The sequence below is a fragment of the Schistocerca cancellata genome, chromosome 4 (genome assembly GCF_023864275.1).
Source record: "Schistocerca cancellata isolate TAMUIC-IGC-003103 chromosome 4, iqSchCanc2.1, whole genome shotgun sequence".
Classification (NCBI taxonomy): domain Eukaryota; kingdom Metazoa; phylum Arthropoda; class Insecta; order Orthoptera; family Acrididae; genus Schistocerca; species Schistocerca cancellata.
This window is the reverse complement of record NC_064629.1, coordinates 98,692,114-98,705,961: the sequence shown is the minus strand read 5'-3', so window position 1 is coordinate 98,705,961 and position 13,848 is coordinate 98,692,114.

Sequence of the window (13,848 nt, the reverse complement as noted above, 5' to 3'; positions counted from 1 at the left end):
TTTACTGTCCGCCAGTGAACTGTTCTATAACCTGCAATATGAAACTGATGCTTTGCAGGTATTCTGTTGGGACTATTTATACAGGGTGTTACAAAAAGTTACGGCCAAACTTTCAGGAAACATTGCTCACACACAAAGAAAGAAAATATGTTATGTGGACATGTGTACGGAAACGCTTACTTTCCATGTTAGAGATAATTTTATTACTTCTCTTCAAATAACATTAATCATGGAATGGAAACACACAACAACAGAACGTACCAGCGTGACTTCAAACACTTTGTTACAGGAAATGTTTAAAATATCCTCCGTTAGTGAGGATACATGCATCCACCCTCCGTCGCGTGGAATCCCTGATGCGCTGATGCAGCCCTGGAGAATGGCGTATTGTATCACAGCCGTCCACAATACGAGCACGAAGAGTCTCTACATTTGGTACCGGGGTTGCGTAGACAAGAGCTTTCAAATGCCCCCATAAATGAAAGTCAAGAGGATTGAGGTCAGGAGGGCGTGGAGGCCATGGAATTGGTCCGCCTCTACCAATCCATCGGTCACCGAATCTGTTGTTGAGAAGCGTACGAACACTTCGACTGAAATGTGCAGGAGCTCCATCGTGCATGAACCACATGTTGTGTCGTACTTGTAAAGGCACATGTTCTAGCAGCACAGGTAGAGTATCCCGTATGAAATCATGATAACGTGCTCCATTGAGCGTAGGTGGAAGAAACTAAAAGGAGCTCTAACATGAAAATTAAGCGTTTCCGGACACATGTCCACATAACATCTTTTCTTTATTTGTGTGTGATGAATGTTTCCTGAAAGTTTGCCCGTACCTTTTTGTAACACCCTGTATTAGATTCGTAACAGTGAGTTGAAGTACGTGCTAGGAGCAGAAACAGACAATTTTTCTAACTTTATAAATATACAAGCTCAGTAAAATAATGTGCCACTGACTCTAATTGTGTAGAAAAGCGTTGCAAATGAGTACTGCTTAAGAAATTTCAGTTACAGAAAAATTTTACTTCTGAATCTAATGAAGTTATTGGAATATATGACATTGACACTGTGACCGATAGAAAGTAATGAACAAATATACTGTTATGAATGCAGGCCAGTCAAATGATTGTGTTTCAGGTTAGTTACTCAATAACGATGAATTTTTATCTTGTGCGGTGACTTCATTTCAAAATCGACTGTGCCAAGCGGAATATCTTTCGGTCTTGTGGTGTTGGCAGTAAAGTGTTGAACGGGAGACTGAACGTGTGCAGCATGCAACACACAATTGGCGAATACTTCAATAAAGCTGTGGGTATTGCGGGAAATTAAACTAAAAATTTTCCAAACTTCTTTTCGTGATATTTTAAAACCATTTTGCAGCAGCCATTGTATCTTTTACCTAAGACTTTCTGGAAAGTAGTATGCAACTGTTATATTTATAGCTTAAAAATAGGAACCAACAATTCGTAAATCTTATAATTGTACTTCAGCCTCATTGCCTCAGTTTATTTCTGTTTTTGTAATGACAGCGTTGAGTATATTACTTATAAAGAGCGAGTAATCAAGGCCAGTGAAGGAAAAAGAAAAATGCAGACAATACATTTAAGATATAGTAAAATGCATTGTTGTTTACATACATTGCAATCTGCAAAAATAAAATTGTAATTTAAATAGAGACGCATGATGCAGGACGGACGTGTGGAATAACCGAAAACTTCCGAGCATTTAATTATTCTGTAACTCTTTCAGTCACTCCAAACCAATTTAGCTAAGTTAGCAATGAGACTTGTACTGATGTCAGGTAACTCCACTGCTCAAACAGTTAAATGGTCATTTCTATGAATCAGATGATTTTCCTATCGCGATGCAGAAATGTGAAACTTAGTTCAACAGTGGCTGGCTCTGAGCACTATGGGACTTAACATCTTAGGTCATCAGTCTCCTAGAACTTAGAACTACTTAAACCTAACTAACCTAAGGACACCACACACATGCATGCCCGAGGCAGGATTCGAACCTGCGACCATAGCAGCCCCGCGGTTCCACACTGTAGCGTCTAGAACCGCACGGCCACCGCGGCCGGCTAGTTCAACAGTACTTGCAACCATTCTCTGTTATAATGCAAAGGGTCGGCGCCCTGCGACGCCGACCTCGTCCTCGAGGGCGCTTAAACAGCAAGGTGCCGACACGTGGGAAAAGAAGGCCAGAGCTCACAAGTTCATTTGAAGTGTAATATCGGCTAATGATGTCACTTCCGTACCAAATTTAACCAAAATTCTGACCAATGCTATCGTGGAAGTGTCGCAATATGATAAGGTCGCCCCACACCCCTTACACACATTCCACACCTACTCTTAACGCGTCTGCGATGGAGGTCATTACAGGGACGCCTTCGTTGAAATAAAGTGGTTTTTGAAGCGTGAATTTATTTTCAAAGAATATTCTTAAGAATTTATTTTATTTACTAGCGAGTCATCAAGAACATTAACACATTTAATCACACTATGTGAGCGTGGAAGTAGTTGCCAGAGAGTAACTGAAGAAATCATAAGCAAATTCCTTTTTAACAAATGGTAATTTATTCACTTTAATCGTGCCTAAAGCATTTTTTAAAAGTAACAGATTTAAAATTTTAATCAGAAAGCGCCCTCTAAATATCAAGTTACAATTTATTCAGAGATAGAAAGAAACAAATTTTTGACTGTATGAGCTTTTGGGCTGAGAACCTTGCCGCTCCCTTTTCACACGGCCGTAGTTACGACCGCTCACAACAACCTCTGAAAGACTACACTGGTGCAAATCTACAACACACCAGATTACTTTAAACTAAAAGTTTTAACAATTCACACAAGCACACAAAGCATGCACCCCGTAGGAGGGATGGAAATGGTACAAAACACTAAAATTAAAATATTAACTTTGCCACCGAAGGTGCAACTTGATTTTAACTTTTAAGAAAGGTCTTACGGCGGAAGGGTGGCAACTTTATATACCAAAATGACCATTTAAATAAAAGCCCATGAAATGCAATCTTATATAAAATTATACAAGGTTGGCCAAACAAGTTAACATGCTCTACAGTACACAGATACCGCCTCTCAAGACGATAGGCAAGATCAAAACATATTTCAGGGATTGGGCCGTTACACTCCAAGCAATAAATTCGTTAACACACCGAATTCGACAAACATGACAGAGGCAGCTCCGAACGACAGACATACTAGCACTCCGACCGACAATCTGACCGATTTCCATCCGTCAGATCCAACTGCACAAACAACAGAGAATATCGGCCGATGTCGAGTAAACCAAGATACCAACACCTTCTAACTCTCCCTCACAAAGATCAAGGCATCAAACACCACTCAAGACAAGTTTGAAAGAATACAGAAAACACAAGTCACAACTGTCAAATCACTACGGAAGAAGGCTGCGGGTTCTAGACAACAACACACACACCACTTGTTATCACACGCGTGAACGGCTGAGGAAACAACAATCCACAAATAACGAACAAATCGTGACAGTCGAGATTTAAAAAGAAGTCACTAATTACTCAACTTGAGGATCCTGCTTCGGAGGAAAGCGAAAAGTCGCTCTCACAGCTAGCGCCTCCAAATGCAACGGCACGTGCCCGCCGCCAAAAGCCCCGGCCTGTCTTCGCTCTGTGGAGAGTACGTCGCTGCTCAGTTCCAACGAACCAACAAGGTCCAACCACATCCCGACTCGGAAAATGGTGTTCATTCTGAGGATCCAAGACGTCGTCGACTAAGACGACCGGCCGAGGAAACGACCAACGGCAGCCCGCTTTCGCCGACAGCGGTCCCGATGAATACTAACCCTATACGGACCCGACTCTTGCTGGCTGCCAACTCTTCTCGACTCAAACTGGTGTCAGTGCTCAGCAGACCACATGTCGCCATCCGACGACCAGCCGACCGATCGACCGACGGCCTTCCGTCTGCGTCGACCACGGTCCCGGCGCGCGCTTGCACCGTGCGGACCTTCCTGCTGCCGACTGCCAACTCGTCCAACAGCGGAGTAACGACGAACCCGACTCAGTCCACAACCCAACAGCGACTGAGACTTAGCGCCGACTGACTAACATGCGAGTGTCTACCTTCCGACTGACTCAGTCGACTCACTGCACCGACTCCCAGACTGACCCCCCTTAAATGCACGTGAACAGGCAACCTTTCCCCTTTCCCACCAGAGGGAGACATCAAAGCTGCGATTGCCACAGCGACGCCACCGCCAAAAACGGAGGGCGACTGCTTCACACTACGCCCTGCGGCGCGGTCTTCAATACAGCAATTTTTACCACGGCTCAGTTTTACTCTGCGTGGCCGAGGAAAAAGTTTCAGACTGACCGTCAGAATCGACACGTAAAAGCCTCAGGAGGTAGCATGACGTGCGTCAATGAAACCACTCCTTCCACTGGGCCGTTCATTTAAACACATGTAGCGGTAGGAAACGACAAATTGCACTGCGATGTGCAATGGATCGACGACCTGGACAACTCTTAAGACTGTTGACACTCCCCCCCCACCCCCTCCCGTCCCCCCGCAGGCGATTCAGCCGTTACCTAACTACTCTGTGGGCTGCAACCCCATTGAATGTGATTTGACCCCTCTGAAGTGTATGGCGACTGCAGTCTTGTGCTTTGATATACAGAGTGGAACAACTAGGGATCTTTCCAAACCGTTCAACGAAACTTGAGTGTAATCCGAAGCAGCAAAGAGTGTTTATGCTTTTCCACCCCTCTTCGTTAAAGCCGTCCTGTGACGTGATCACGACCAGGTGTAACCTTGACACGTGCATGAACTAAATGGCAAAGATTTCCTCTAAGCAACATCCTCAGTGTCTCCGTGCGCCTTTGCTGAGTACTATGAAATGTACTTGAACTGAGACAACCCCTGACGGATTCCTGGGTAGCTGCATCTTACAACTAAGTGGCGCTACACTGCTGCTCTAGCACCTGCTCGCTGGCATGCACAACATGTGAATGGTCGTCATGTGTTGTTGGATATCCCACAACGTCTAGCAAGGGAATGGTCCAGTCCGACATACCGAAGCCTATCCTGAAATTTTTCCCATAGAAACACTACACAGAAAGAAATGCAGCGTTAAAATTTTAGCTGCTAAGGCTCACTACAATTATTTAAAACAAATGTTATTGTTACTCCTTTTTGGTGCACGAAGAATGGCGTATAACAGCAATTTTACAGCCCTTCCTGATTGGTGTGCCAATTGGCGAATAAACAGACCGAGCCGTGAGAGGAGAAAGTAGCGCCGCATGGTACCGAGTCCAAAGCGAACACACGTGAATTTTAAGCTCTTAAACCACTACAAACATGTCTCAAAACATACAGTTTTTGTATAACTTGTAGCTCATGTCGACAGCTAAATTGTTGCTGATGTAATGCCACACAACTGACTAACAGAGGAAAGAAAATGAAGGCATTCTTGGCCGGCCGGGGTGGCCGAGCGGTTCTAGGCGCTACTGTCTTTAACCGCGCGACTGCTACGGTGGCAGGTTCGAATCCTGCCTCGGGCATGGATGTGTGTGATGTCCTTAGGTTAGTTAGGTTTAAGTAGTTCTAAGTTCTAGGGGACTGATGACCTCAGGAGTTAAGTCCCATAGTGCTCAGAGCCATTTGAACCAATCCTTCTCTTGAGCACTAAGTGTTACTCGAACTTGGTATAATATCTGCTGCTTGCTTTCTTCACCAGCACATAGTTCCAAGACTTTTACTTTCTGCATCTATCCTTGCCACACTTCGAAATTTTTCTGAATTGTATGACCATCATTGCTTCTCCCATGATGTACTACTGTCAGATATTTTGAAAGTGTTTTGCTAGCGAAACCTGTGCTAGAGTGCGGACTCCTTTTCAAGCCCAAGAACTGACGAATTTTCTTCATGCTGAACTTAACTTTATTCCGATATCAAGATTCGGCTAACCTTTAAAGAGTGATGTGATTAATTCCACATGGTGAGGAGCTTAATTATTTGTTTTTGGGATTCAGGAATTTTAAATTTGTCGAATTGTAGTTCGTGTGTCTGTGGAATAATTTTGTTTACTTTCAGAAGTAAGTGAATTTTGCCTTCAGAATAACATGAGGATTTTGTTAACGTGGATAAACGTCAGATAAATAAACTTTTGTTAGTTTGACTACCTGCCTCTTTAGTAGTTCTCTCGGTGGAATCGAGTGTATCAAAAACAGAGTACAAAGTCAAATGAAATAAGGATAAAGAAAGATTTGGCTGTGTTCATTTGAAAACAGTTATTTTTTGGACATACTTTAAACGAGGAAACTGACATCAGGATCGATGAACAGAATTATGAATCCCACTTGTCCTTAATGCTAGTCCAGTGTTTTAACTATAGAGCCAACTAGCTTGGTGTGGTTAGCCAAATATGATGTTTGGGATCAGGTGGAATTCGGTGCAGATGTGGGGAAACTTCCGGAAATTTGAATTATAAGTTGGAATAGCTTGTATCTTAAGGTTAGGATAGATATCATTTTAGTTTCATTTTCGAATAGCTTTACATAGAATGTGGCAGTAGCATAGGCATAACGTTGGTTGTAGGGGGAGGACTTGTTAGCGTAGGTGCAGGAGCATGTCTGGATTAGAAATTAAGGGGAGAGTTCTGGAGTTGCTGGTAGCGAGACTGCACGAGTATTGAAATAATTTAATTTTTTTCCTACGAAACAGTGGAACTAATGAGCTGGCATTCGAGTCTTGTGTAGGAGAGGAAACAGAAGCAGGATTGGGAATGAGTGAGTGACTGTTGGTGGCGGTGGCCGAGCGGTTCTAGGCGCTCAGTCCGGAACCGCGCGACTGCTACGGTCACAGGTTCGAATCCTGCCTCGGGCATGGATGTGTGTGATGTCCTTAGGTTAGTTAGGTTTAAGTAGTTCTAAGTTCTAGGGGACTGATGACCTCAGATGTTAAATCCCATAGTGCTCAAAGCCATTTGAACCATTTTGAACATCTGGAGTTATGTACGAGGGTAGGGTGCGAATTAATATGACAGCAGGAGCACTCTTGTGGTTATTCCACTCACCCTGACTGCGAATTTGTACTTCAGTCTGGTGATACGACGTGTTGTACTGCCATTCATGAACAGCATTCCTTTGTGTGTTTTCTAACAGGATAACGCTCGCCCACATATCGCTGTTATAACCCATCATGCTCTACAGAGAGTCGATATGTTGCCTTGGCCTGCTCGATCACCAGATCAGTCTCCACTCGAACACACATTGGACGTCATTAGATGAGATCTACAGCGTCATCCACAACCAGTATTAAACATCTATGTATTGACCGTCCAAGTGCAACAAGAATTGAACTGCATCCAGAAACTGATATCCGGCAGCTGTACAACAGAAGACGCGCATGCTTGCTTTCAAAATTACACCGGTTTTTAATCTTCCAAAATCAAATTCCCAAAATCATTATTCTAAATGTTTTTTTTTGTGATATTTTTCCGTCAATATACACTCCTGGAAATTGAAATAAGAACACCGTGAATTCATTGTCCCCGGAAGGGGAAACTTTATTGACACATTCCTGGGGTCAGATACATCACATGATCACACTGACAGAACCACAGGCACATAGACACAGGCAACAGAGCATGCACAATGTCGGCACTAGTACAGTGTATATCCACCTTTCGCAGTAATGCAGGCTGCTATTCTCCCATGGAGACGTCGTAGAGATGCTGGATGTAGTCCTGTGGAACGGCTTGCCATGCCATTTCCACCTGGCGCCTCAGTTGGACCAGCGTTCGTGCTGGACGTGCAGACCGCGTGAGACGACGCTTCATCCGGTCCCAAACATGCTCAATTGGGGACAGATCCGGAGATCTTGCTGGCCAGGGTAGTTGACTTACACCTTCTAGAGCACGTTGGGTGGCACGGGATACATGCGGACGTGCATTGTCCTGTTGGAACAGCAAGTTCCCTTGCCGGTCTAGGAATGGTAGAACGATGGGTTCGATGACGGTTTGGATGTACCGTGCACTATTCAGTGTCCCCTCGACGATCACCAGTGGTGTACGGCCAGTGTAGGAGATCGCTCCCCACACCATGATACCGGGTGTTGGCCCTGTGTGCCTCGGTCGTATGCAGTCCTGATTGTGGCGCTCACCTGCACGGCGCCAAACACGCATACGACCATCATTGGCACCAAGGCAGAAGCGACTCTCATCGCTGAAGACGACACGTCTCCATTCATCCCTCCATTCGCGCCTGTCGCGACACCACTGGAGGCGGGCTGCACGATGTTGGGGCGTGAGCGGAAGACGGCCTAACGGTGTGCGGGACCGTAGCCCAGCTTCATGGAGACGGTTGCGAATGGTCCTCGCCGATACCCCAGGAGCAACAGTGTCCCTAATTTGCTGGGAAGTGGCGGTGCGGTCCCCTACGGCACTGCGTAGGATCCTACGGTCTTGGCGTGCATCCGTGCGTCGCTGCGGTCCGGTCCCAGGTCGACGGGCACGTGCACCTTCCGCCGACCACTGGCGACAACATCGATGTACTGTGGAGACCTCACGCCCCACGTGTTGAGCAATTCGGCGGTACGTCCACCCGGCCTCCCCCATGCCCACTATACGCCCTCGCTCAAAGTCCGTCAACTGCACATACGGTTTACGTCCACGCTGTCGCGGCATGCTACCAGTGTTAAAGACTGCGATGGAGCTCCGTATGCCACGGCAAACTGGCTGACACTGACGGCGGCGGTGCACAAATGCTGCGCAGCTAGCGCCATTCGACGGCCAACACCGCGGTTCCTGGTGTGTCCGCTGTGCCGTGCGTGTGATCATTGCTTGTACAGCCCTCTCGCAGTGTCCGGAGCAAGTATGGTGGGTCTGACACACCGGTGTCAATGTGTTCTTTTTTCCATTTCCAGGAGTGTATTTTTAGTGGGGTTTCTACTGGATGGTTAGCAGGTGGATTTCGCATGACCGCTTATTGTTGAAAGTTACTTCGAGGCATTTAAGGATATTAGTTTAAATGATTAGGAAGAAGTCATGACGTAGGAGGAGGAACTAAGGCTGATGCACTCTCTAACTATTGCTTAGATTTGGAAGCGTTTATTTTGAGGTCCCTCTGGTTTAATCAGGTATTGAGCTAGATGAGTTGAGTAGGAGGTGTCGGTATTTTTTCATGTCCAAGTGAACCGTAGCGCTAACCGCCAGATGAAATCATACCATCGACGAGGGATCAAACATTCAACTGTTGAACGTGTAGCTTGAGTCATTAGGCCAAGCCGATCTAACACACTGGACTCGCATTCGGGAGGACGACGGTTCAATCTCGTCTCCGGCCATCCTGACTTAGGTTTTCCGTGATTTCCCTAAATCGCTTCAGGCAAATGCCGGGATGGTTCCTTTGAAAGGGCACGGCCGATTTCCTTCCCCATCCTTCCCTCACCCGAGCTTGCGCTCCGTCTCTAATGACCTCGTTGTCGACGGGACGTTAAACACTAATCTCCTCCTCCTCCTCCGATCTAACAGTATAGCGACATAGAACACAAAATGTGCGACCAGGTAAAGTAGAAGTGGCTGGTCGTCTCTGGCCACAACGAGTAGCAGAAAATGCGCAGTGACCGGAGGCAGGTGGCAGATGGAGCGGACGCGCCAATACGCCGCCGCGAGGTGGCGCGGTCCTCGCCGCCAGTCGTAAAAGTCGGATTTCGCCCGCGCCACTCTGCCTCCTTATCTGGGAGCATTAAAGCTAACGATTTTCTATTGAAGTGAATTTTATGAGTTACAGCCCGAATGGGCACTCAGGTCTCCTTCTTTTACAGTCGCCGCGTGACTCCGCCGTGAACAGCAGCGGACAAAAGATGTTTATATCGCGAGAGAAGCTGCGGCCGAATATTCGGCCGCACCAAAAGGACAAACTGGAGCTGCGTGTGTGTCGCGCCAGTCGTACCGCCGGCGTCGTTCAGATCGCTGCCATTAAAGAGTAACGTCCTCTTTTGCCGGGGCGCTTCCCAGATTCTCGACAATGGCCTTAGCACTAAAAGCACCTTCCTTACTCCTTCTCAGTGACCATTCTAGCGTTTAAGCTGTGCGTTCTCAGGAAAATCCTCTCCACGTTCTAGATGATTTAAGTGCTGTGCTGCAACGACCGAGCAGAAAGTAACGTGTTGAACAGGCCTATCTCACTCCAGAAACCGACACAAACATGAAGTGGACTTCGCACTGATTTGGCGATGTTGTTCCCTACCCTCCGAGGCTACCATGATACGAGGCTGTATGAGGGATGCCACTTACGGTTGGTTATTTGGTGCTAGCAGACTTTTGTTTCTCAAGTACTCACACTACAATATGATGCTAACATTCTATCCTGTTTCTCTGTAATATCTATGTCTGAGTATTCTACAATTTCCCTTTGTCTCTCGTTATATATATCAGATATTTGGGAAGTGCATAACTGAAAATGAGTAGGACTGTAGTTTAAAGTTTCGATTATAATTAGCTCATTAGATATTGTCACATCTACATCTACATCTACATGATTACTCTGCAATTCACATTTAACTACTTGGCAGAGGGTTCATCGAACCACAATCATACTATCTCTCAACCATTCCACTCTCGAACAGCGCGCGGGAAAAACGAACACCTAAACCTTTCTGTTCGAGCTCTGATTTCTCTTATTTTATTTTGATGATCATTCCTACCTATGTAGGTTGGGCTCAACAAAATATTTTCGCATTCGGAAGAGAAAGTTGGTGACTGAAATTTCGTAAATTGATCTCGCCGCGACGAAAAACGTCTTTGCTTTAATGACTTCCATCCCAACTCGCGTATCATATCTGCCACACTCTCTCCCCTATTACGTGATAATACAAAACGAGCCGCCCTTTTTTGCACCATTTCGATGTCCTCCGTCAATCGCACCTGGTAAGGATCCCACACCGCGCAGCAATATTCTAACAGAGGACGAACGAGTGTAGTGTAAGCTGTCTCTTTAGTGGACTTTTTGCATCTTCTAAGTGTCCTGCCAATGAAACGCAACCTTTGGCTCGCCTTCCCCACAATATTATCTATGTGGTCTTTCCAACTGAAGTTGTTCGTAATTTTAACACCCAGGTACTTAGTTGAAATGACAGCCTTGAGAATTGTACTACTTATCGAGTAATCGAATTCCAACGGATTTCTTTTGGAACTCATGTGGATCACCTCTCACTTTTCGTTATTTAGCGTCAACTGCCACCAGCAGAGTATAATAAAAAGGGGACTGGAAATGGCAATCATATTTAAGAAGAAACGATCGTGACATTCAGGTGAAGTGATTAAAGAAGCCTTAACAAATGTACATGAGAATAGCTGGAAGGGGATTTGAACTCCGTCCGTCCTGACCAAAAATTCGCGTCACCACCAGCTGTAAACAATAATAGTTTCAAAGCCAGATAATGATCTTACCTCAAGGTTATTGGTAAAGAAATACAGTGTCAGGTTACAGAAATGGGCACCTTGCTTCCCCCACACTCTCTCCCCTGGCGAACCACCGGGCATTGATCAACGTCACCCATGGAAATCATCCAGGCAATTGTGTCATTTGACACAAAAATGGCGAGAGGCCCCTCCCCTCTAGACCAGGGAGGATCATGCAGTCCCCCACCACCACCCCTTCATGTTTTATAACCGGGTTACTTGTGTGGGAAAGGATACTCAGTAGCTGGACAGCTTAGGAAGAGGATGTGCCTATTTATTAATAAAAAATTACATTGTTACTTCACTTGGCTTCTATTTGTTAATTCCAATATCATGTGACACCTGCGGAGACTACACGCAGGCAGATATATAAGTAATCTCACTTTTACAGTTTTTTGATAGTCTAGGAAAGTTTACTTATTTTTCAGTTTTCCAGTTTTGCACCTAGAGGCAGTCTGGAGCACAGGGAGAGGTGTCTATTTCCTTGTAAGAATTTGTGTCACTTGACTACTCGTTATTAATAACAATAATATGTGCCACAATAAGTGACCTCACCTAGGCAGATATGTAAACACTCCCAGTTTTTCGCATTTCCCTCAATTTTATGTATGTTTACATTTTTTCCACAATTTTGCGTATTTTCTCGAATAAAGTAAGACTGTTGCCGACGTCGTGATGATGCCACGATGCTCTCAAGAAATCACAACGCAGAATTAGATGTCACTGATACCGAAGCACACCTCTCCAATTCCATCTTCTATAACTGGGACACTCTAGAGCATAGGAAGAGGTCGTGTCTATTCGTTTAGAACAAACTGCGTCACTATAAAATCTATTTGTTTCATATTTTAAGGCACCAGCAGACGACATACCCAGGTAGATAATATGTAAGCACTCTCAGTTTTACATATTCTCCACAATTTTGCACATTGTATCCAATTATGTGTGAACTTCGCGTCGTGTCAAGCCCCGTAGCATAGAGGCCACCAGGTCGCAAACGGCAGAGATCCCCAAGTCTGTCCAACTCTGCGTCAGACCATATCCTCAGAGGTGGCAGACAAATTTGCAAAGTGTATGTGTAAACACCTCCAACCTAGTGGCTGTCACAAAATGACACTCAATCGTCCAGAGCGAGGGCGTCCCGTCACAGTAAAAATCTGTCATAACTTGCGACGCTTTTTCCAATACACACTGCTAATAGTTTAAGCCCCAAGTGTTATGTTGCGATCGATGTATCACAAGACAAACTGATACAGTGTTTCCTACGAAGATGAAGAATGAGCTATGATCAACCCATATGTATCGTAAGGTTGCTGACCAACTTCGTAGCAGTGACTATTTTGCCTCTGTAGCACATTTTTCTATGAACCGTTATAAGTTCTGACTGTCTTTTTTTACGCAGAGTATTGAGGTATTACACCCTATCAATTCCGAATGACCAATTAAAATTACAGTCTGCCACAACTCGTACACATCCAGCTAAAAATACAAGAAGTTTTCAAATTTTGCGATCCATGACAAGATAAGTCATCGCGGTCAGTAACATCAGACCCAGTATCAGTCACTCCCAAATGAAAAATTGTGGAACGATCACGAAAATTTTGATAGGTCTGCTCGACAAACAATGTCTCCTAAATGTATCAGGAAGGCGTAATTTATTCTATACCACAACCAACCAGACCCACTAGGGCAGATGCATAGCTGTTCCTCGCATTCTCAGATTTATTCTCACCAGAATTTACCACTCTAATTTGCTTAAGACGAACTGATAATCACTTGCATGTGGAGCATGGAATGCTACGTATACTGCATATTATATTATAAACCATTATCGGTCTTTCTTCAAGTAGAGAATCAAGGGCTGACACCCTGTCGCTACCGAATGAGACATTATACGTACAGTCTTCCACAACATGTACACATACGACTAAATATATGAGATGTTTTCGAATTGTAGGTTCCATAACCAGAAACATCATCATGATCAATTCCATCTGAGCTAGTATTAGCCAACCGCAGTAGACAATTAGCTGAACGATGTCGGTCATTTTAATTGCCGTCTTCTGTACCTATCAGGAAGGCGTAATTTATTTTACACCACAACCAGCCAGATGCTCCAGAGCGGATGTGGACTTGTTCTTTGCATTCTCAGAATTACTCTCACTGCAATTTTCCTTTTCCATGGTCTGCTGTTACGTGATCGATCTGTGCGGCGTGGCTACTGGTCCTATATCTTGTCATTACAGCTCCTCTCGATCGATTACCGCATCTGTATGTGTATATATTTTTAATAAGTACATCTGTGACGCCATGTCTATCACTTATTCTGTATAAGTAACAAGAAAATCCATATATATTTTTACAAGGAGTGTACGACGAGCCCTCTCTCTC